The sequence below is a fragment of the Sapajus apella genome, unplaced genomic scaffold (genome assembly GCF_009761245.1).
Source record: "Sapajus apella isolate SASKATOON/1434 unplaced genomic scaffold, GSC_monkey_1.0 scaffold76, whole genome shotgun sequence".
NCBI classification, from domain to species: Eukaryota; Metazoa; Chordata; class Mammalia; order Primates; family Cebidae; genus Sapajus; species Sapajus apella.
This window is the reverse complement of record NW_022437016.1, coordinates 6,771,758-6,796,461: the sequence shown is the minus strand read 5'-3', so window position 1 is coordinate 6,796,461 and position 24,704 is coordinate 6,771,758. Positions and strand designations below refer to the sequence as shown.

The 24,704-nt window shown below is 48.0% G+C and overlaps 1 protein-coding gene across 4 annotated transcripts in view; it reads left to right on the top strand.

Annotated features, from left to right (window-relative positions):
* Positions 1–24,704, top strand: part of LOC116532386 (N-acetyllactosaminide alpha-1,3-galactosyltransferase) — a 100,323-nt gene that overhangs the window by 21,820 nt on the left and 53,799 nt on the right. For 2 of the 4 annotated variants that reach the window (XM_032251498.1, XM_032251495.1), the window contains exon 1: positions 3,522–3,655. The exons of 1 other annotated variant lie outside the window; for it this stretch is intronic. The gene's annotated coding sequence lies outside the window, so the exon portion shown is untranslated. Of the gene's footprint in view, positions 1–3,521; positions 3,656–3,764; positions 4,781–24,704 lie in introns of those variants that run through there. One more of the 4 variants, XM_032251496.1, reaches the window with a different exon arrangement.

The following is a 24,704-nucleotide window of genomic DNA, read 5'->3' as shown; positions in this document are numbered from 1 at the left end:
ATGCCATAAGCTTTCCTGTCTAAGCTTTTGTTTGCCCACTTGCTTTCAATTCTTTGAGATCTGGCAACATTTTCTGAAGAGTCTGCTTTTTCTCCCACTGATCTGGTGTTCCTCTGTCACACACATGTGTGGGTCTCTTTCTAGGCTCCTTATTCCGACCCATTGGTGAGAACCCATCCTGGTACCAATACTGTAGTCCCTGGCTATAGCCTCTCAGTACATCTTGACATCTGGTTAAATTTGGCCCTTTGCTCTTTCTATGAAGTTTAGGAGCAGCCATCAAGTTCCAGAAAAACTCCATTGGGGTTTGTTTGCAGTTGATTTGAGAATTACCATATTTGTTTATTTCTTTTGAAATATTTTTTGCTTTTTTAAAAAAAATTGAGATGGAGTCTTGCTATGCTGCTCCCAGGCTGGTCTCAAACTCCTGGCCTCAAGGGGTCCTTCCACTTCACCTTCCCGAAGTGTTGATATTACAGGCCTGAGCCACCACACCTGGAGCATTATGTATTTGTGATGTTGACACATTCCAGCACACTCGGGGTCCTAGCCCTCTCTCCTCAGCACTTTTGCCTGTGATTCCCTTGAAACACCCTCTTTCATCTCTCCACTTAGTCAACTCCCTCTTCTGTCTGAGTTTTCCCCTGTATGCACCATTATCTTCCTCCTCCTAGTCTGAAAACTCCTCTAGGCTATGGTTGGTCTAACTTGTTTACGTTGGTGCTCTTAGCAAGTAGGACAGATAATTAGGTCCCATAAATATTTCTTACAAGAAAGTAGCAGATACAAGAGGAAGGTCTTTAGGCCCTGGGGCATTTGGCCCTATCCAGAGGAATGGCAAACAAAGTTACTTAATTTCCTTTTGCCTCTACTTTCTCTCCTGGGAAAAGGCGATGTGATTAGTATGCCTTCCCAAGGTGGGTCAGAGATTTAAGTAAGTTTGTGTAACATGTAAAGCCCTTGGACCTCCTCATTCTTGAGCTGTTGTGTGGAGCTGATGACTCTTGACTGGTGGTCAGAGCTACATAAGGGGTTCCGTGACCTACCCTTCCTCTTCGAGAATCTTTTGGCCTCATATTTCTGGGATGCTCTGGTGGCCTCAAAGCTCTTTCCTGAAGTCATTTCATTTTGCTTTTACTTCTCCTAAGAACTATTCGTCTTACCCCCATTTTACATATGAGACAAATGAGGGGAAGGATGAGTCATCTAAGACCTTAAACCTACAACTCCTGATCCCAAACCCAAGGAGGCAGAAGGTGTTTTCCAGCTCAGACATTCAGTCAGCAGAATTGCCAGTTTGACTTTCAGAACCATATGACTCTCAAAGGTGGGGGGAGGGGCGGTATCTAACAGGCCCACGAGGTCAGCTTACATTCCTTTTACTTTCTTGGAACAGGTGTAAACCTAAAATTAAGCATGAACTTCTCATGCTCATAGATCTATAGACCAACCACAAAACCAAAACAAATCTTCAAAGTAAATACAAACCACAAAATCAATTTTAAAAATTCAAGTTAACAACATTAAATCAAGTGACTGATTAAACCGCTGACCCTGGATGTACCAGTAACAGAGTAGTGGTTTGGGGTGTTTCATTTCCTGTGTTACGTCTTTGGACTTTGATCATGATGGGTCATCATTTGCGCCCTTGTCATGTTCACTATCATTGTGTTCTTAAAAAGAGGGGAAGAGTTCATAATCCAGTTCGATGGGCCGAGCAGTTTAAACAATGCATTCTGAAATGCAATAATGAAAAGTGGAAAATAATACACTTAGTATAACATCACTCATTGTACATTTGCTATGATACTCACAACTAATGAACTATTTCAAGTGTATTCACATAAGACAATAATGGCCCAATTTATCCTCTAGCAAAGGGCCCATTGTGCTGGCTGTCCTGGAGCTCCTCATTCCTGAGCTGTTGTGTGGAGCTGATGGCTCCATCCTCCCACCACTTTACTCCATTGAACCCAACAGGAAATTCCACTCTCCCAAATTCTGTGACATCACCTCACCGGTCAGGCCACCGTCCCTTTTTTTTTTTTCACCTGGGTGCCAGTGGGCTGAGGCCACAAAGGGCGTCAGCCCCGCTGTCCCTTTCCCATTAGTAAGAGACAATTAAAATTATACATCATGCCAGTGCTCTGTGCTATTTCTGTAATGGTGTCAAATTACAGTTCCAATGTATTCAATAATTTAAAAAGCAAATTTCTTTTTTGTTGCTGTTTGTTTGTTTGTTGTTGTTGCTGTTTTGAGTCGGAGGCTCACTCTGTCACCCAGGCTGGAGTGCAGTGGTGAGATCTCAGCTCACTGCCACCTCCGCCTCCCAGGTTCAAGAGATTCTCGGGTGTCAGCTTCCCAAGTAGCTGGGATTACAGGATCATGCCACCATGCCTGGCGAATTTTTGTATAGTTTGTAGAGACGGGGTTTCGCTATGTTGCCCAAGCTGGTCTCCAACTCCTGAGCTCAAGCAATCCGCCGACCTCGGCCTCCCAAAGTGTTGGGATTACAGGCCTGGCTGAATTATTTAAGATGGGAATTTCTTAGTCTATGAAAATGACGTTCAAAGGCAAATGGCAAAATGAAGTTCTGACTTTTCCACCTGTAAAGTAGATTGATATGAGACGGAATGAGATGACCCCAGTGGCTATCACTGTAAGACAAAGAGAACTTAGGGCAGCCAGGTGTGTCCATAGCAACTCTCCCAGAGTGAATCATTGCCACACTGGGCACAGAAGCACATACTCTGAAATCGAATGTTTTGGATTCCTTTCTACATAATTCTGGTAAAGAGTTATTCCACAGCCTAGGGGCTGCCTTAGAGCCCTATTTGAGAAACTCCGGGCTCAAAGATCACAAAGTCAGTAGGCAAACGCGGGCAGGCCCTGTACCAGGTGTCCAGCGCCCAGCCCTCACTTCCAGAGCTCAGGATTCCTGCAAGAGCGACTCCAGCCCCTGGCCTGCCGCTGCCTACATTCGCGCTCTTCCTTCCTCGGGAAACAGACGGTGGATCAGACCTCCCAGGCTCTGGGTTCCCCAGCGTTTGGCGGTGCGCCAGGGCAGCGCAGCCCCTCCCCGCAGCACAGGGTGACAGACCCCACCCCATCTTCCAACGCCCCCGGTTCCCGCTCAGTCACAGACACCACCACCACCACGTGCAGGCCCGAGAAGGCAAAAGAGGCCCAGCCACCCTCACCGGGGATTTTATTTTGTTTTTTGCTGGTTTCAGGCTTTTTTCTGCTTGAGTGAAAATGAAACAAACACACCCGCCTCCCCCTCGGCACACACACACGCACACTCACTCACGCACTCGCGCGCCGGCCTCCCAGCTGTCTGTGTCCGGGGCGGGGACCGGCTTGGAACCGATCGCCGCGGGCCGGGCAGAGCGCGCCGCCCGCTGTCAGCGCTCGCCTGCTCCTCGTGCCCCTGCCCGCTGTGCGCTGCCCGGAGCAGACGCCTGGCCGGCCGGCCCACGAGCAAGAGGACTGGCGAGTACACCCAACCCTGGCACGCCTGGCCCGGGCTCGGGCGGAGGCGGCGCTGTGGCTGATTCGAGCGTGGAGGGCGCCGCCGGGGCCGGGAGCTAGGCGCGGTCCTGCCCAGCCCCGATCGCCGCGCGCCGGCCCTCGGCGCCCGGGTTCTGCGGATCAGGTGGGTCCCGCGGGGCGCCGCCCAAGTCCCCGGAGGCCGCGAGCAGGGCCCGGACTGGGGGCTCTGCGCGTGGGCGAGGGTGGTGGGGGGAGCGGGGAGGGCCGGGTTTCTGCCCTGCCTGTGTCCCTCCCTGCTTTTGTTCTTGTCGCTATCTCGGTGCCAAATCGGACCCAGTTTCTGTCCCTCTGTCCCCACCATATACCCGTCCCTGCCTCTGTCCAGCCGTCCAAGATTGGAGCCTGAGGGGCTGCGGGCTGAGGTTCCCCCATGGGTCCTCGGGGTGGGGGTGGGGAAGAGAGAGGAGACTTAGGGGGCACAGGATGCGACCGAGTAAGTCGCAGCGAGTGAGGGGTCTGTCCTTGCCTGTGGGGCAGGACAGAGGAGTGGCTCTTGCCCAGGAGAAGATAGGATGGAGGTGCCTCTGGGAAGGGGAATTTGGGAATGGGGGAATAAAGTGAGGGTCGCAGGAACCCCAAGGGGCAAGGGAATCGAGAGGAAGATGTCAGAGAGCTTTGGAGAGCCGAGGACTCAGCCAGACGCCCCGCATGGGGAAAGTTTCCGACACTAACTTTGGCAGCTGGGGTGCAAGCTGCGCTGGGGCGATGGGAGGCGGAAGGTCCCTCCAACTCTTCAAACCACCTCGCTCCTACTCAAAAGGGACACCACCCCGCGTTTGGAAATGGCAGGAAAACAGCTAAACACAATGATTGCACAAACTCTTGAAGAGCGTCCAAAAAACAGTAAAAAGAAGAAAAAAAGAAAAATGTCAGCGCGCAAAGAGCCAGAGAAGCAGAGGGATTTGAGATTCCCCGATCTTCCCACTGTGGCGGCTGGGAGGGAGGGGGGGCATGGAGGGTGTGAGCGCAGCTCCTCCCCCAGGAAGGAACCGAGACCCGCCGCAACTGTTTTGTGGCTTAGCTCGTCGTTTGCGCTCCTTGGGCTCCTGAGCAGGCCTCAGTGCCTCCTTTCTTTACCTGGAAATAGGCGTGTCTCAGGAGGCAGGAGATGTAGGGTGGAGCCCTGGCCTGGCCGCTTGCCAGTAAGGAGCCACCCTCCCAGACAGAGCCTCAGTGTCCCCGGTTGTGAAACAAGGATACCGCTGCAGACCTCCCTTCCAGTCTCTGAGTAAGGAAATGCAAAGTGCATGGGAAGGAGGGCTCTGAGGGTGGGAGGGGTGGAGGACAGGGTTATTCTGTGGCATTTTTGTGCTTCTTTGACTACACCCCGACCTTTCTACCTCCTTTGGAGTTACTTCTAGACGTATTTTGCCTCCTCTACCAGATGGGGGGCAGCCTGCAGATCTAAGTTACTTCATTTACATGTAACAGGTGCTCAACGACTGAATAAGGCAGAGCTGAAAGAGTCCTTGTGGATTGCCCAATACTGAAGATTTGAACTCTCTCTGTCCTGTGAGACCCGGCATCTTGCCTCAAGGGCCACCATGGTGGGGGAGGGGAACCTAGAGGACAGGGCTCTGGACCCTTCCCTATCTTATTTCAGACAAGACCGGTTCCATTTTTCTTTTATCTCCTCTATGTATTGGGAAATTCCTGAGGCTGTTTTTGATGTCAGATTGCTCAGATCCAACCTGATCCAGTTGTTTCCGGTGGGGTAGCTGAGGTCCAGAAGTGTGCAAAACGATTTGGGCAAGCTTCTCTAGTGGCCAGACTTACCCAGGACACCTGTCCCCTAAATCAGAAGCTAGGAGCTGCCTTTCTCTGGCCACGTGGGCTCTGAGCAGCCATTTCACCAGCTGTCAGCACCACCTCTCCTACACTCTAACCAGGGTCCCGGGGCTGCCTTCTGGCCCTTCTGGGAGAAGTCTGTGAATCTCATCCTCTGAGCACTTTCCAGGCCTTTAGTGGGACCATTTATGTGAATTGATCTTGCAAGTTGATGTCAAAAAGAATGAGGGTCCCTAGCCCAACTGAGTAGACTAGGTACTTACCTGCCTGTGTCCCTGCTTTTGTTCTTGTTGCTACTTCTGTGGCAAAACTGACCCAGTCTCTGTCCCCATTCTGTGCCCCATCCCTGTCTCCATCCAGCCTTCTAAGATTGGAGCCTGAGGGGCTGTGGGCTGAGCAGCCCCTCAGGCTAACCCATTTTCTAGTTGAGAAAATGAAGGCTCAGAGAGACCAGGGAACATATGGGCACTCAGCAACTAAGTGGCAGCTAGGATTTGAATGCAGTTCTGGCTCTAAGGTTGCTGCATTTTCCATTACATCACCTCTCATGATGGCTAGAAAATGGCTAATGGACAAATGTCATGGAGACGGGGGCAGGGGTGAGGGGAGAATGACAGAAAGAGGGGGCAGCTTTCAGTAGGGGACTGGACATTAATAGAGGTATAAATTCATAATATAATTTTAACTGAAATGAATGTACTCTTTGCCCTGCACTTTCCTTTTATTTTAGATTGAATATGTAATTTTTTTCTTTTTTCTTTTCTTTTTTTTTTTTGAGATAGTCTCCCTCTGTCACCCAGGTTGGAGGGCAGTGACACTATCTTGACTCACTGCAGCCTCCACCTCCTGGATTATAGCAATTCTCCCATCTCAGCCTCCTGAGTAGCTGGGATTATAGGCATGCATCACAAGCTAATTTTTGTATTTTTAGTAGAGATGGGGGTTTCATCATGTTGGCCAGGCTGGTCTCCAACCCCTGACCTCAGGTGATCCACCCACTTCCACCTCCACCTCTCAAACTGGGAGGATTACAGGCATGAGTCACCATGCCCAGTTGTAAAATCTACAAATCTTTTAAGTGTTTGATTCGACTACTTTCTCTTTTTTCTTTTTCTTTTTTTTTTTGAGGCAGAGTCTCTATCTGTCACCCAAGCAGGAAAGCAGTGGTGGGATCTCAAATCACTGCAACCTCTGCTCCCCCACGTTCAAGCAATTCTTTTTCTTTTTCTTTCTTTCTTTTTTCTTTTGAGATGGAGTCTTGCTCTGTCACCCAGGTTGGAGTGCAATGGCTCTGTCTTGGCTCACTGCAACCTCTACCTTCCAGGTTCAAGCCATTCTCCTGCCTCAGCCTCCTGAGTAGCTGGTATTACAGGTGCCCGCCACCACACCTGGCTAATTTTTTTGGATTTTTAGTAGAGATGGGGTTTCACCATGTTGGCTGGTCTGGAACTCCTGACCTCGTGATCTGCCCACCTCAATCTCCCCAAGTGCTGGGATTACAGGCCTGAGCCACTGCACCCGGCGCAAGCCATTCTCTTGCCTCAGCCTCCCGAGTAGCTGAGACAGGTTTCATCATATTGGCCTTGAATTCTGGACCTCAAATGATCCACCCACCTTGGCCTCCCAAAGTGCTGGGATTACAGGCGTGAGACAACACAGCCGGGTGTGGTTTGACAACACTTCGCAATTGTAGATACCTTTGTAACCGACATAAAGGATACCATTGCATCAGCCCCGAAAGTTCTCATTTCCAATTAATTTTCCTTCCGATCTTCTAGGCAATCATTTTCTGATTTTATCATTACTGGTTAATTTGGCATGTTCCTGGACAAACTGAAATTATATGTACTCTCTCATGTATGACTTCTTTTTTTTTTTTTTTTTTTGAGACGGAGTTTTGCTCTTGTCACCCAGGCTGGAGTGCAATGGCACGATCTCAGATTCAAGCAATTCTCCTGCCTCACCCTCCCAAGTAGCTGGGATTATAGGTACCCACCACCACACCCAGCTAATTTTTGTATTTTTAGTAGAGACAGTGTTTCAATATGTTGGCTAGGCTGGTCTTGAGCTCCTGACCTCAGATGATCCACCCTCCTTGGCCTCTCGAATGGCTTATTTTACTGGACATATATCTATCTTTAGATTCATCTGTGTTATTAAACAGATGTGTTATGAGTATCTGGTTCTTTGTCATTGCTGAGTCATATTCCATTATATGTATATACCACGATTTGTTTATCTCTTCTCCAATTGATAAACATTTAAGACCTTTCCAGTTGTGGGCTCCTATGTGAACATTCTTGTACAAGTCTTTTGTGAACATTTGTATTTACCTAGAGGTAAAACTGCTGGGTTATGAACTGTATTCTTTTACATTCCTGTAGCCATGTATGAGAGTTAGAATTATTCCACATCCTTGACAGTAGTTGTTACTGTCAGTCTTTTTGATCTTTGCTATTTCCGTGACTGAGTAGTAGTGTCTTATTGTGATTTTTATCTTCTATTTTGTTTTGTTTTTTGTTTTTTGAGACAGAGTTTCATTCTGTCACCCAGGCTGGAGTGCAGTGGTTCGATCTCGGCTCACTGAAACCTCTACCCGCTAGGTTCAAGCGATTCTCCTGCCTCAGCCTCTCAAGTAGCTGGGATTACAGGTGCCTGCTGCCACACCTGGCTATTTTTTTTTTTTTTTTTTTTAATAGAGAATGGGTTCACCGTGTTGGCCAGGCTAGTCTCAAACTCCTGACCTCAGGTGATCCGCCCATCTAGGCCTCCCAAAGTGCTGGTATTACAGGCTCCAGCCACCACACCCAGGCTACCTTTTTTAAGATTGAATTTTAAGAGTTTTTGGAGAAGACAACATGATTCAGGGCAGAATATGAAATACGATGACAATATGGAGACCATTATGGGCTAGGACTTGGGAAGGAAAGAACCAAATGGTGGTTGGAATAATGACCTCAGGAATAGGGATTTCTGGGCACTAACATGTTATGTGAGCAATAAATAGACCTTTGTGGCCAAAAGCTAAGATCTGAGGGTTGTTTGTTAAGCAGCAGGGCTTCAGCAAAAGCTAACTGATACACATTATATACATACAATAAGTGCAGATTGTGATAAACTTTTCATGCCATGATAGGAGTTGTGAACAATGGGGAATCAACAGAGAAGTAAGGAAAATCCCATAACATGTTAGTCTCTATGGGTCAACTGGGATTTAAAGACCTAGTACTTGTACTCTTGAGAACTGGGCAAATTCATCCACGTTCATGGCTTTAAATGCTACTTCTGTAGCATTCGTATTATCTCCAATCCGCATGTTTAGATGGGCATCTTTTTTTTGAATGTCTCAAAGGTGCTGCAAACTTAATAAGTCCAAGCTAAAATTATCTTATGGTGGCTTTCCATCACGGGTCACTGTATAATGATGGTGCCACTAGCTGAGAGAGTAAAGGAGAATGAATGTTTGGGGACAATAATGAGTTTAGTTCCATGCCAAATGGTTCAGAGCATTCCAGGAAGATAAGGATTGCACTGGGCAGTTAAGAGATTACTGAAACGTACTGAGAGCTGAGAGCGGTTTTTGTGGAGTAGAAGGTATGCAAGCTAGATTGCTGATAGGTGAGGAGGATATAATGAAAGCAATGAGGATGGTCAACTCTTTCTCTTTTTTTATTTGATATGGAGTTTTGCTCTTGTTGCCCAGGCTGGAGTGCAGTGGTGTGATCTCAGCTCACTGCAATCTCTACCTCCCAGGTTCAAGAGATTCTCCTGCCTCAGGTTCCCGAGTAGCTGGGATTACAGGCATGTGCCACCATACCTGGCTAATTTTTTGTATTTTTAATAGAGATGGGGTTTCACCATGTTGTCCAGGCTGGTCTCGAACTCCTGACCTCAGGTGAATCTACCTGCCTTAGCCTCCCAAAATGCTTGGATTATAGGCATGAACCACCACAGCCAGACCAGCCAGTATAGTCAACTTTTTCAAGAAGTTTATTTTTATTTATTTATTTATTTATTTTTGAGATAGAGTCTCACTCTGTCACCCAGGCTGGAGTGCAGTGGCTCCATCTCGGCTCACTGCAATCTCCACCTTCCAAGTTCAAGCGATTCTCCTGCCTAGCCTCCCGAGTAGCTGGGATTATAGGCACATGACACTACGCCCAGCTTCTTTCAACAAGTCTATTTGAGGTCAGGAGAGGTCAGGCTTGGTGGCTCACACCTGTAATCCCAGCACTTGGAGAGGCCAAGGTGGGCGAATCACCTGAGGTCGGGAGTTTGAGACCAGGTTGGCCAAGAAAGTGAAACTCCATCTCTACTAAAAATACAAAAGTTAGCTGGGCATAGTGGCGGGTACCTGTAATCCCAGCTAATTGGGAGGCCGAGGCATGACAATCGCTTGAACCTGGGAGGTGGAGGTTGCAGTGAGCTGAGATGGCACCACTGCACTCCAACCTGGACGACAGAGCAAGACTCCGTCTCAAAAAAAAAAAAAAAAAAAAAAATGATGTAGATTTGGTCCATTGGCTGAAGGTAAAGGGGTCATCATGTAGTATGCTCAACCCAGGTTTCCTTCTTTTCTTTCTTTCTTCCTTTATTTGTAAAAGATGGGATCTTGCTATGTTGCCTAGGCTGGGGTACAGTGGCTATTCACAGATGTGATCTCATTACCACTATCTTATTGTGGCTTTCCATCACGGGCCACTGTATGAATGATGCTGCCACTGGCTGAGAGAGTAAGGGAGACTGAATGTTTGGGGAGGGGAGCAATAATGAGTTTAGTTCCATGCTAAATGGTTCAGAGCAGTCCAGGAAGATAAGGATTGCAACGGGCAGTTAGGAGATTGCTGAAGCACACTGAGAGCAGGACGAAACTCCTATGCTGATCAAAACTCCTACGATCAGCATAGGAGTTTTGTCCTGCTCCCTTTCCAACCTAAGTCAGTTTACCCCTCCTTAGGCAACCTGGTGGTCCCCCACTCCCAGAATATCACCATATTGATGCCAGACTTCGTGCAGACACCTGATCTATCTGCATAGTACACTGCAACTCAGAACTCTTGGGCTCCAGCGATCCTCCCACCTCAGCCCCCTGAGTAGCTGGGACGGTAGGTGTGAGCCACCATGCCCGGCAATCCAGAATTATTTCTAAAAGTCCTTTCAGTTCTAAAAAGAAGAAGTGAATATCTGTTGTCTAAATCTCCAGCCAGCTCAGCTGGCTCAGCTTGTCCAAATGTGGTGAGGAGGTCACAGACCTCCGTCACACGCAGTCAGACGCAGCCATGAGAGTTTCCAATGCTTGGGCTTCAGCAGCCATTATGCTAATTTTCTTTTTTTTCTACTTCTTTTCTTACAATGACGCAGGTTCATCATGCTAATTTTCTTTGCCAAGCAGAGTCTCATGAAGCAGATACGGTGATGGCAGTGGGGTGGAGACCCAATGCCTTGTGTTCAAATTTTGTGCTGCAGGGCAACCCCACACAGACATCCGCAAGGGGCTTTGGGGGTGCACATGTACTTCCTGGGGTTTCTCTCTGAAGCCCCGTGTGGTTAACAGGTGTGAATGGCAGGGAAAAGCATGGGTCTAACTCAGAGAGTGAGTGGTCTGAGATGGTGGAGAAATTCCAGAGAGGGTGAGTCTAGTGGCCGGGTGCGGTGGTTCATTACTGTAATCCCAGTGCTTTGGGAGGCCAAGGCGGGAGGATCACCTGAAGTCAGGAGTTCAAGACCAGCCTGGTCAACATGGCGAAACTTCGTCTCTACTAAAAAATACAAAAATTATCTGGGCATGATTGTATGAACCTGTAATCTCAGCTACTTGGGAGGCTGAGGCAGGAGAATCATTTGAACCCAGGAGGTGAAGGTTGCAGTGAGCTGAGATCGCACCACTGCACTCCAGCCTTCGAAACAAAAAAAGACTCTGTCTCAAAAAAAAAAAAAAAAAAAAGTGAGTGAACCTAGGAAGCTGAAGCAGGAGGGAGTTTCCAGGAGGATGTGGTCAAGAGGGTTGAACATGGAGAGGTTGGGTAGAAAAACTGGATCCTGGAAGAGAGCTGCTGACAGAAATCAGCGTGGGTTGATAGCAAGACCCCAAGATAAACAAAAATAATTATAAAACTATGATGATTAGAGTTCTTTACCCTGGTGCACAGTTTCAGAAGAAGTAAGACCATGTACTCATCTCATGTGAGCTTCATGAAAGCCCTGTGAAGTTGGCAGAACAGAAATGATTTCCTCCATTTTGCATGTGGGGAAACTGAGGCTTAGAGTTTTAACTTCTTGGCCAAAACACCTCAAAAATTAAGTAGCAGAACTGAGGCATGAAAGCCAGATCCTGACTCCAAACCTAGGGTGGCTCGGAGCCCTCAGTGGGCACAGGTGGGGAGGTGCTTCTGGAGGTGGCAGCTGCCGTGACCTTCACTGGGGCACAGCAGGGCTCATTCCTGGCATTACTCAGACTGAAATCAGCCAAAGAGAGTGAAAAGCAGCAAATGGAGAGAGGCCAGATCCTGTCCTGTAATCAGTTCTTTTTTTTTGTTTTTTTTTATGGAGACAGAGTCTCCGCTCTGTCACCCAGGATGGAGTACAGTGAGGTGATGTTGGCTTACTGCAACCTCCGCCTCCCAGGTTCAAGCGAGTCTCCTACCTCAGCCTCCCAAGTATAGGTGCCTGCCACCACACCTGGCTGATTTTGTTTTTTAGTAGGGACAGGGCTTCCCCTTGTTGGCCTGGCTGATCTTGCACTCTTAGCTTCAGGTGATTCACCTGCCTCGGCCAAAATGCTGGGGTTACAGGTGGGAGCCGCCACACTCAACAGCCTCACAATTGGTTCTTTTTTTTTTTTTTTTAAACGGAGTCTCGTCTCACACTGTCGCCTAGGCTGTAGTGCAATGGTGTGATCTTGGCTCACTGCAACCTCCACCTCCTGGATTCATACGATTCACCTGCCTCAGCCTCCCGAGTAGCTGGGATTACAGGTGCACACAATCACACCTGGCTAATTTTTCATATTTTTAGTTGAGACGGAGTTTCAGTATGTTAGCCAGACTGGTTTCAAACTCCTGACCTCGCAATTCTCCTGCCTTGGCCTCCCAAAGTGCTAGGATTACAGGTGTGAGCCACCATGCTCCGCATGATTAGTTCTTAATAAGAATATTTCAATCCACCTCTGTCTCAGTGCTCTCATCTTCAGGAGGGCTTGCTTTAAAAGCCCTGAACTTGGGCCCTCTTAGGGGCGAGGCACTGAAAAGAGCTCTGAGCTGAAAGTAAGGTGGTGACGTCCCACCCCGTGCTGGTGCTGCCAGCTATGGGTGCTGTGGGACAGTTTCCCCGTCAGCCAAATGGCACAAGGCCCAAATCTAGCCAACTTCTCTCTGAGCAACACCTGCTGTTAAACAAAAAGCAGGAAAAAACATCTTCAAACCCACAGGAAATGGATACTCCAACCAAAAATCTGCAAGGGAACTGCCACTGTTGTTCGCAAAGAAATCCCAACTTGTGGACTCCTCTTGCCAATCTGGACACCAGGAACTGAGGTTCTAGAAGAGGTGCCTGTTCCAGAGACTCATGTTTTGAATCAGATATTCAATCAGCATTCACGAAGCTACCACAGATTCATTCATTCCTTCATTCATTCACCCAGAATTTACTGAGCACCTACTAGGTCTGGGTGTAGATACCTGAGACGTCACCATGAACAAGATAGACAATCCCTGCCCATGCGGAGGCCATAGCTTAGCTTGGGAGACAATTGCACATGGCTGAGCATGGTGGCTCACACCTGTAATCTTACTTAACAAAGGCCGGGGCAGGCAGATCACTTGAGGTCAGTGGTTCGAGACCAACCTGGCCAAAATGGTGAAACCCCCGTCTCTACTAAAACTACAAAAATTAGCTGGGCTTGATGGTGGGTACCTGTAATCTCAGCTACTTGGGAGGCTGAGGACAAGAATCACTTGAACCTGAGAGGCAGAGGTTGCAGTGAGCTGAGATGGCATCACTGCACTCCAGCCCAGGCGACAGAGCTAGATTCTGTCTCAAAAAAGAAAAGAAAAGAAAAGAAAAAAAACATAATCCCAGCACTTTGGGAGGCCAAGGTGGGGTGGATTATCTAAGGTCAGAGTTTAAGACCAGCCTGGCCAACATAGTGAAACCCCATCTGTAAAAAAAAAGTAAAGAAAAGAAAAGAAACAACTAATTGCACAGTGTCAGCCACAGAGAAGTGCAGGGTGTGTATAACAGGGGCCTGATCCTGTCCAGGAAGGCTTCCCTGCGGAAATGACCTTTACACTGAGCCCCGCAGGAGTTATAGGGGGAACCGGGTAGAGTGTTTCAGGCAAAGGGGAGAAGCAAGGAGAACCAAGCATCCTGCTCTCCCTCCAGCTGTTCCAAAATCTAGAAGGCCCTGGTGGCTGGAGGGGCACAGAGAGGGGAGGAAGCCCTGGGGAAAGAGTGATGTTGGGGCTGGCAACACCTGTGAAGAGAGGAGTAGCTGCCCACCTTTCTCCTGCCCCAGGGAAACCGTGAGTCCATGAGTAGCACACCAGCTGTCCTCTGGAGGAATTCGCCTGGCATTTGTGGGGAAGAAAGCCAAGACACCTTTTTTTTTTTTGAGATAAAGCCTCACTCTGTCATGAGGCTGGACAATCTCAGCTCACTGCAACCTCTGCCTCCCAGGTTCAAGTGATTCCCCTGCCTCAGCCTCCTGAGTAGCTGGGACTATAGAGGCCTGCCACCATATGCCCAGCTAATTTTTTTTTTTTTTTAACAGAGATGGCGTTTCACCATGTTGGCCAGGATGGTCTCAAACTCCTGACCTCGTGATCCACCCGCCTTGGCCTCCCAAAGTGCTGGGATTATAGGTGGGAGCCACCCCACCCAGCCTAGCCAAGACACTTTCAAAATCGGCGGTGGGGTTGACTCCCTAACAGCAGGGACGGCCTGGGTTTGCTTGTGGTTGCCTACATCTCTGGTTGTTTCTAGGTTGGTGTTTAATGTAGCAGACTCTATCTGCATATATTCACCAGCTCCATGCAAAGAAAGGGAGGATTGTTATTTCTTTTTTTTTATTTTTACATTAGTCACATGATTTTTTTTTTTTTTTTTTTTGAGACAGAGTCTTGCTCTGTCCGCTGGGCTGGAGTGCACTGGCACCATCTTGGCTCACTGCAACCTCCACCTCCTGGGTTCAAGCGATTCTCCTGCCTCAGCCTCCTGAGTAGCTGGGACTACAGGTGCCCGCCACCATGCCAAGCTAATTTTTGTATTTTTAGCAGAGACGGGGTTTCATCATATTGGCTAGCCTGGTCTCAAACTCCTGACCTCAAGCAATCCACCCGCCTAGACCTCCCAAAATGCTGGGATTACGGGAGTGAGCCATTGCAACATTTCTGTGTGTATGTTTAATCAAGTGCTTAGGAATTTATTCCAGGCCATGAAAATTCAGCATGAGAAGTGCTCAGAAAATGTTTGGGGCAGCTACATTGAGCAGCAAATGAGAAGGTATATGGGTCAGAGATCACAACTGTAAGCAACAGAGGGGAGATCCCAGCTCACTGATAGAGAAGAAGCATGCCTTGGAAGATGTTTTGTTGTTGACAACATCCTTGAGAAGGCTGGAAAACCAAGCTGGCCAGAACCAGTAAAGGCCGGGCAATAAACACAAGATCTCGTATAGGAGCTAATTCTAATTCTTGCGCATTTTTTTTTGAGATGGAGTCTCGCTCTGTCGCCCAGGCTGGAGTGCAATGGCGTGATCTCAGCTCACTGCAACCTCTGCCTCCTGGGTTCAAGTGATTCTCCGCCTCAGCCTCCCGAGTAGCTGGGATTATAGGCACACGCCACCACGCCCAGCTAATTTTTATATTTTTAGTAGAGACAGGGTTTCACCGTGTTGGCCAGGATGATCTCGGTCTATTGACCTCGTGATCCATCCACCTTGTCCTCCCAAAGTGCTGGGATTACAGGCGTGAGCCACTGCACCTGGCCAATTCTAGCTCTTGCTGCTATGAGTAACATTTCTCTAGCACCCACCTCCATGCGGCTTCCTCAGGTTGCAGAGCCAATAACTGACCAGGCCTGGGTCACTCCTGCATTCCAGGTGTAAGTGAATGGACTTGGGGAGGATCTGACCTATTTGTTGTGCTATGGTGGCAGGAGTGGCGTTGTTGATACTAAACTGGGCAACCACAAGACCACCGATGCCACCAGAGATGGGGAAGCTTGTAATGCCACAGAATTCTACTGGCCTAAGGAGGGTCACAGGGCCACAGCTGAGGGAAGGCAAAAGCCTTCTGGGGAGCTTTCAGATGAGATCGGGCGCTTTCAGGGTGGTATGGCCGTAGACTTTCTGGGGAGCTTTGAGAAGAGCAGCCTGATATTGAGTACCTCAGTGAACCTCAAAATCCGCCTGTGTAAATGGGATGGATTTTAGAACTAAGTGTCTACTGCCTGTCATGTGGTGCTATTGAATGTCTGTGCCATTATTATTGGCAGAAGTAATAGTAACTTGACCCAGCTGTTACCAATGTCCTTAAGGGAAAGAGACCCAACATATGAAAATCTAGAGAAATTCAAAAGCAACCACACATATTTGTACAAAGAATTTCTTCACAAGTTTCTTTAAATGTTTGTCTCTCCACTATACTGAAATGGGGATTTAATTTACCAAAAGTAATCAAATGAATGAATGAGTCACCATCTTACAGATCCTCTGTTGAAGGAAGTAGATCTTTTGCAGGAGCAGAAAGATCTTAGCGATCCTTTACTTGCCTCACTGAGAAAGCCTTAACAAAGGAAGAGGAAAGTTCACATCCTTGTGACTCGGGGCAACCCCACCCCACCCGCAACACACACACACACACACACACACACACACACACACACACACACCCAGGAGAGTTCGGCTTCACCACCATAGTCTCCCCTCCCAGCAGAAGAATGTAGCTTCCCACAAACACAGAAGGCCTGCCAGCAGGGTTGTGCCAGGAAGTGTTTCATGAGCAGCTCTCTGAAAAATGAAAGCTCTTGTATGTGGTCTCTGCCAGTTTCTATAGTGTAAATATTCCCACCAAAATCAATTTCATCTTACCACCACTTAAGGAGCTGGGAGTAGGTGCACAGTAGCACATTGATATATAGTATTTTCCACTATGGCTAGGTACAATAGATGTAAGTAACTTCAGTAGTATAAAATAAGGCTGGCCATGGTGGCTCATGCCTGTAATCCCAGCACTTTGGGATGCCAAGGCAGGGGATGGTTTGTGTACCAGAGTTTGAGACCAGCTGGGCAACATAGTAAGACCTCATCTCTAAAAAAATAAAATAAAAGATTAGCTGGGCATGGTGATGTGCGCCTGTAGTCCCAGCTACTGGGGAGGCTAGGGTGGGAGGATCGCTTGAGCTCAGGAGATACAGGCTTCGGTGAGCAGTGACCATGCCACTGTCGTCAGCCTAGGCAACAGTGAGACCCTATCTCAAAAAAAAGTATAAAGTATAATGAAATAATTATTAAGTGATGAGTTTTTAATGAATGCCCTTGTTCCTAATACAGTTCATTTAATTGTGTTTATATAAATTAATTTTTTAATAAGGGCTATGTTTAACAACTGAATCATCAAGTTCTTGAAAATTCAACAGGTGAGCCAGCATGAACCGACTCCCGCACACAGTTGGTTTCGGGGATCCCAGAGAGAGGTCAGCACGAAGAGGCCATCCCTAAATAGTGACCCCTACCCCTCCTTGTCACTTTCCAAGATGTCAGCATCCTTGTTTTGTTTTGTTTTGAGACAGAGTCTCGCTCTATTGCCCAGGCTGGAGTGCAGTGGTGTGATCTCGGCTCACTGCAACCTCCCCCTCACCCGGGTTCAAGCGATTCTCCTGCCTCAGCTTCCCCAGTAGCTGGGATTACAGGCATGTGCCACCATGTCCAGCTATTTTTTTTTTTTTTTTTTTTTTTTTTGAGATCGAGGTTTACTGTTGTTGCTCAGACTGGAGTGCAATAGTGAGATCTCGGCTCACTGCAGCCTCTGCCTCCCAGGTTTAAGTGATTCTCCTGCCTCAGCCTCCCAAGTAGCTGGGACTATAGGTGTTCACCACCACACCCAGCTAATTTTGGTATTTTTAGCAGAGATGGAGTTTCACCATGTTGGCCAGGCTGGTCTCGGACTCCTGACCTCTGGTGATCCACCCACCTCAGCCTCCCAAAGTGTTGGAATTACAGGCATGAGCCACGGCGCCCTGCCCCAACATCCTTTATTTGCCTTGCAACCCTCGTGTTTGGTTCAGAGCTGAATCCTCAGGGCTTAGAATGGTGCTGGCCTGCACGTAGTAGGCCCTCAATGAACATGAATTGATTGAATAAAGAGAGGCAGGACATGAAGCTTTTAAGAGTTCATATCTTAACAGGCTGAGGTGGGCAGATCACTTGAGGCCAGGAGTTTGAGGTTACAGTGTGCTATGGTCATGTCTGTGAATAGCCACTGTACTTCAACCTGAGCAACATAGTGAGACCCTGTCTCTAAAAGAAACTTTAAACACACACACACACACACACACACACACACACACACACACACCCTACCTCTGGTTAAGCCTGTTTCTGCATCTGTAAAATTAGGTTCCTTTCAGCCATAAAGTCTATACCTGGTAAGCCTGGCACGGTGGCTCACACCTGTAATCTTAGCACTTTGAGAGGCTAAGGCAAGCGGATCACCTGAGGTCAGGAGTTTGAAACCAGCCTGGCCAATGTGGTGAAACATCATCTCTGCTAAGAATATAAAAATTAGCCGGGCGTGGTAGCGGGTGCCTGTAATCCTGCTACTCAGAAGGCTGAGGCAGGAGAATCGCTTGAGGGTTGCAGTGAGCTGAGATGGCGCCACTGCACTCCAGCCTGGGTGACAGAATGAGACTCTGCCTTAAAAAAAAAGTCTATACCTGGTAAAGACATCCTTTCTGCACAGCGTGGCCAGAGTGCTGAGAGAGGGACTGCCATCTTACAGTGTGAAAAGGCCCTGCTTCTCAGTGCTAGCAGATATTGCAAGACCCACTTCCTTTACTGTGGGGTGAAATGTTCTAGGGTCAAGGAGGAAAGTGTGCCTGGGTGGCTCATTCCAGCAAGACAGAGACCTACACTCCATCTCGAACACGGAGCCCTCTGCAGCCCAATGGGCGCTCCTAGGAGGCAGACACGTGGCCCTGGTCCTCTGCCTCTCTTTGCGTCATGCCTTCAAACTTAGCCTTTATTTCTCATCTTCCATGGACTCACACTTCAGTAAAACACAGTAATACTGAATTACTCTCAATTCTTTGCCTCCATATAGAGGAACAGGTAGTATCTGTCTGCAGCCCTCACTTCAAGAGGCACTGCCCTGGGGGGTGTTGCCAACTGCCCTTAGCTGACTTTCATCCTCACAGGGGTCAGCAAAGCAGGTATTTGAGGATCCTCAGTCTGCAGGTGAGAACACAGGCCCAGGCAGAGTTTCCGACACTCCCTTTGAGGAGCAGAGGGAGGCGGCATGACCCACACCTCCATGCCTCAGAGGTATGAGACTCACACCCTGCCAGACTGACTCATCTCTGCTCAGAGCTGAGATGATAGAGCCTCGTCTTTAACTCATGAGGTTCAGGGGCAGAGGCGGGAACAGAGATCAACCCAGGACCAACATCTCCTCTGCATCTCACTGTCCTCTGAAAAGTTGTCCCCTTCAGGGCAATTTGGGAATGGGCGAGGACTCTTCCTTTGCTAGTGAATCTGGGTGCAGCTGGGACCTTCTCTGGTGCGTGACAACCCGGGGCAGAAGCCAACCCCCAAATCCATCTGCTTTGGGGCACCATCAGAGGATTTCCTGTCTTTTCCCCCAGAGTCTTCTTTCCCAGCTGTGGGTGGCTTGGGTTGGTCTTCAGATTCGCTTTCTGAGTGGTGCAGCATGGACCCGGTCATAGAGCAAATAGTGGTACCTGGGTTCCGCTCACCCCTTCTGCAGATGGGCAAACTGGGAAAGGGAAGTCATCCAGACACCAGATTAAACAAATAATGAGACAATTATAGCTCATGTGTGCTGGGCATTTTTTTTACTCACACTGGACATATTCTAGCCACTTTATAAAAGCCCTGCCTTTTATGCAGCCAGAAACACCAGGTGGTAGGGATTGTTATTATTCTAGTTTCACAAGGGAGGAAACTGAGGCATGAAAATATTAAGACGTTTCTTTTTTTTTATTTTTATTTTTTTTAAGGCGGGGTTTTACCATGTTGGTCAGGCTGGTCTTGAACTCCCAACATCAGGTGATCCACCCGCCTTGGCCTCCAAAGTGCTTGGATTACAGGCGTGAGCCATCACGCCCGAACTTATTAAGACATTTCTAGGGCCACATGGTATGGCAGAGACATGGGACTGAGACACGGACAATGAGTTGGTGCCTGCATCAGAGCAGCCTGCCACCCGCATAAACAAACCGCTCAGTGAGCAGGGAGCCAGCCAGCCCCATGTGCAGCCCCCTTAACCAACAGATGGGAAAATCCTGGCTCAGAGGGGTGTGGGGCCTTTCCTAGACTCACTCAGTCCAGACTGGAGCCCAGGAGTCCTGACTGGTCTTAGTGCTCCCTGCACTCCACCTAGGGCTCCACCATCCTCAATCACCAAGTGACGTCCTGGGACTGGGAACCTGTAGGCCTCCTGTGAATAGACCCACGTTGGGGTGGTGTGGGCGGTCCAGCCAGAAAGCAACAATGTCCTCCTCCCCCACTGTTGGAGAAAGGTCTTGGGGCATGGAGGCCTGGCTTCAGCTGTAAAGTTCAGAAAGTCTTTGTTCTTCTGTCAGATCGCCCTTGCAGCAGAGAAATGGGCTGCTCATCAGCTCTGTGTCACATTTCCTGTTTGTGAGCCTGGATCCAAGTGGAGTTTTAGGTGAAGGGCGTGGAAGCAGAGGCTTCCTTACTGGAATTACAGTTGTCAGAGGGGAAAAGAGCCTAGATTTCACCTAAACCTTTGTTTTGTGGATTCGGAAACCGAGACCTAGAGAATGCAAGAGCCTGTCCTAGTTCATGGTGTGTGCCGGAATCACAAATGGGTTTTTTGGTGTTCTGTTATGTTTTGTGTGTATGTGCGAGTTTTTTTTGTTTGTTTGTTTTTTATTAGTATAAAATCTTAGAATGAGTGAGCTAGCAGAAACCTAAGCTGTTCCCCAGTCCAGTTCCCCGTGTTCCACAGATGTAATCTGAGGAAGTTGGTGGATGTGGGTGCAGAGGGGAGGGGACCTTCCCCCTTCCCTCCTTCTTGGAGCCTCTGTATCTTCATGTGTCAAATAAAGCCCAGGGCCCTGCTCTGCTGATCCCATACTGTCATCCACCTTTGTGTGTGCCAATCGGTGTGGGGCTAGCACTGATGGGGAGTGGGTGCTGGGCTCTCTCCCATTTCTCCCCAGAGCCCGCCCTGAGTCCCAGGTTTGGGAGCCTTGTCTCCACCCCACTGCTTTCCTATAAACCCGCCGTCCGCCACTCAGCCCTGACTACATTTTGGCAACTTCCTTTACTCCATCAACTCAAGAAGATGTGTATTTCAAAGGAATATGATGCTAGACACTTTACACGTGACAACACTTGACCTTCACAACAACCTTGCAAAATCCTGTTCCTTCCACTGGTTAGGACCGGATACTGAAGCTCTGAAGGAGGCTGCCTGAGGACTGTCACATAGCCAGTGGGGTGGGAGACTCTCGGGGGTTGTCCCAGCTCCTCACGATCTTCCTGGAGGCTCCATTCTGTCTGTCTGCCTTGTAGCCAGCACCGAACAGAGGGCAGGGGAGCCAGGGAAAGTGGGCTCATATGGCCTGGGACCAAGGACACCCTGGCAGGCAGACCCGTTGGCTGCCCTTCAAACCTGTATTCTTTTAATATTTGTTCAGCATTTATCTGGGTTGGGGAAATGGATTTGCAATGAATACAAATCATGAGCCTCTTCCAGATTCCAAATTCCATACTATACCGGAGTGTTTTCCAGAAGCAGAAGGAACAGAAATTCACGGACAGAGTCACTTTCCCAGCGGCAGTGAGTTAATGTCCTGGAGAAACACTGGCTGTTCCCTGCTTTTCTGTAGCTCTCTGTTTCTCTTCAGTTTGTGTTTGAGCTTTTCCAAGCCAGACGGCTTCTGGGGAGGCTCATTAGAGGGTTTATTTTGGTTCCGGTTTTGTTTTAAATCGCCTTAAATATAGACGAGAACAGCTAGTCTTAGGAGGACCACTCTGTGTGTCATTTATTTTGACTGAGCAGCTTGGTGTTGTACTTCAGTTGGCATCCTTGAACTTGCCTCCCTGTATTAAATAAGGAAAGTATCGCTCACATTTACATAACAGCAACAATTCATTTTTTCAGAGTGTCAGAGAACCAGCAGATTTATTTACTTCAATAACTTTCTGTCTGGTTACAAAAGTAATATGTTCTCATTGCAAAACATTTGAAAAATGTAGACAGGAGCCTGATGCAGTGGCTCAGGCCTGTCATCCTAGCACTTTGGGAGGCTGAGGCAGGTGGATCATCTGAGATCAGGAGTTCGAGACCAGCCTGACCAACATGATGAAACCCTGTCTCTACTAAAAATACAACAGTTAGCTGGGTATAGTGGCAGGTGCCTGTAAGCCCAGCTATTCCAGCTTGGGTGACAGAGTGAGACTCCATCTCAAAAAAAAAAAAAGAAAAATGCAGAGAGGTAGAAGAGAAAAACAGACCACTGTCCCATAATCTCCTTGTGTGGTGTCCACCACTGCTGCCGTGTGAATCTAGTTCTGGCCAGAATGGTTATTTTTTTAAATTGTTGTAAAACATACATAACATGAAATTTACTATTTTAACCCTTTTTACAATTTTTTAATAAATTCAGTGGGTACAAGTGCAGTTTAGTTGCATGGATATACTACATAGTGGTGAAGTCTGGGCTTTTAGTGTATACATCACCCAAATAGTGAACTTTGTACCCAATAGGTAATATATATATATATTTTTTTTTGAGATGGAGTCTCACTCTGTCACCCAGACTGTAGTGAATTGGTGAAATCTCAGCTCACTGCAACCTCCGCCTCCCGGGTTCAAGCAATTCTGCTTCAGCCTCCCAAGTGGCTGGGACTATAGGTCCTCACTACCACAACCAGTTTTGTGTTTTAGTAGAGATGGGGTTTCACCATATTGGTTAGGGTGGTCTCAAACTCCTGGCTTCAAGTAATCCACCGCCTCAGCCTCCCAAAGGGCTGGGATTATAGGCGTGAGCCACCCCACACAGCCCCAACAGGTAATTTTTTTAAAAAACTATACCATGTTTGGGGGTTATAGAACCAACAGGCAATTTTTTAACTCTCGCCCTCCTACAAACTCCCCCCACCTATTGGAGTCTCCAGTGTCTTATTAATGTCTGTATGTCCTTGTGTACCCATTGTTTAGTTCCTACTTATAAATGAGAATATGTGGTATTTGACTTTCTGTTTTTGAGTTATTTCCCTGAGGATAATGGTCTCCAGCCCCATCCATGTTGCTGCAAATGACATGATTTCACTCTTTCTCATGGCTGCATAGTATTCCATGGTGTATGTGTATGGGGGGGTGTGTGTGTGCGTGTAGCTCATTTTTTTCATCCAGTTATCCACTGATGGGCACTTAGGTTGATTCCATGACTGCCATTGTGAATAGTACAGTGACAAACATGAGTGCTGGTGTTGCTTGTTGTTGTAGTAGCAGTTGTTGTTGTTGTTGTTGAGACAGAATCTCACTTTGTCGCCCAAGCTGGAGTGCAGTGACACGATCTCTGCTCACTACAACCTCTGCCTCCCAGGTTCAAGTGCTTTTCCTGCCTCAGCCTCCCAAATAGTAGCTGGGATTACAGGTGCATGCCACCACACCCAGCTAATTTTTGTATTTTTAGTAGAGACAGGGTTTTTGCTATGTTGGCCAAGCCGGTCTTGAACGCCTGACCTCTCGAGATCCACCTGCCTCGGTCTCCCAAAGTTCTGGGATTACAGGCATGAGCCACCATGTCTGGCTTACCCACTTTCTTTGTGATATAACAATTTCTTTTCCTTTGGGTAGATATCCAGTAGTGGGATTGCTGAATCCCATGGAGATTTGAGAAATCTCCATGCTGTTTCATTCCCCTCCCCTCCCCTCACCCTCCCCTCCCCTCCCTTTCCCTTCCCTTCATCATAAGAACAGTTAAGATGGCAGGGTTGGGTGAGGGACTTCTCCGGGGAAGCTCCCCTGGGTGATTAAGGATAATGGCGAACGCAGGCAGGGGTGGGAGACGTCAGACTTTCAGGGTCCAGGCTAGCATATGGAGACCTGACACTGACCACATGTGCCCAGGGTGGTAGGGGCACAGCTTGCTTTTATACATTTTAGGGAGACATGAGACACCAATCAATACGTGTAAGATGTACCTTGGTTCTGTCCGGAAAGGTGAGCCAACTCCAGGTGAAGGCAGGGCTCAGGTGGGAGGCAGCTTCCAGGTCACAGGTAGATAAGAGACAAATGGTTGTATTCTTTTGGGTTTCTGATTAGCCTCTCCAAAGGAAGCAATCAGTTATGCATTTATTCAGTAAGTATCTGGGGGTGACTTTAAATAGAATGGGAGGCGGGTTTGCCCTAAGCAGTTCCCAGCTTGACTTTTCCCTTCAGCTCAGTGATTTTGGGGCCCCAAGATTTATTTTCCTCTCACAGAACTATATAGTCATCAAAGTTTTAAAATTAGGGATTGAATCTCACCTTGGCTATATTGAGCTATTAATGTAAAAAGGGGATGATTCCTGTACCTGCTTCAGAGTTTCATGAGCCCTGAATGGATTAATGGGCATAAAGTGCAGAGAGCTGGTTGTGCGCCTTCACTAAATAGTAACAATTGCTGCTACGACTACTATTATAATAATCGTTATTATTCTATTATTTTATAAAATAAGATACAAATCCTTGCTCTTAAGATGTTTACAGTCTGGAGCAGGAGAAAAGACATACATAAATGATAGTCATTAAAGGTAGAAGTGAAAGGTGAAGATGATGAGCCCAGAAAAGGGCCAGGGAAAGTTTAGAAAGAGTGAAGTTGCTGACCGGGGGCGGTGGCTCAGGCCTGTAATCCCAGCACTTTGGGAGGCCGAGGCAGGTGGGTCACAATGTCAGGATTTGAGATCGACCTGGTCAACATGGTGAAACCCCGTCTCTACTAAAAATACAAAAATTAGCCAGACATGGTGGTGGGCACCCGTAATCTCAGCTACTCAGGAGGCTGAGGCAGGAGAATTGTTTGAACCCAGGAGGCAGAGGTTGCAGTGAGCAGAGATTGCACCACTACACTCCAGCCTGAGTGACAGAGCGAGACTCTGTCTCAAAAAAAAA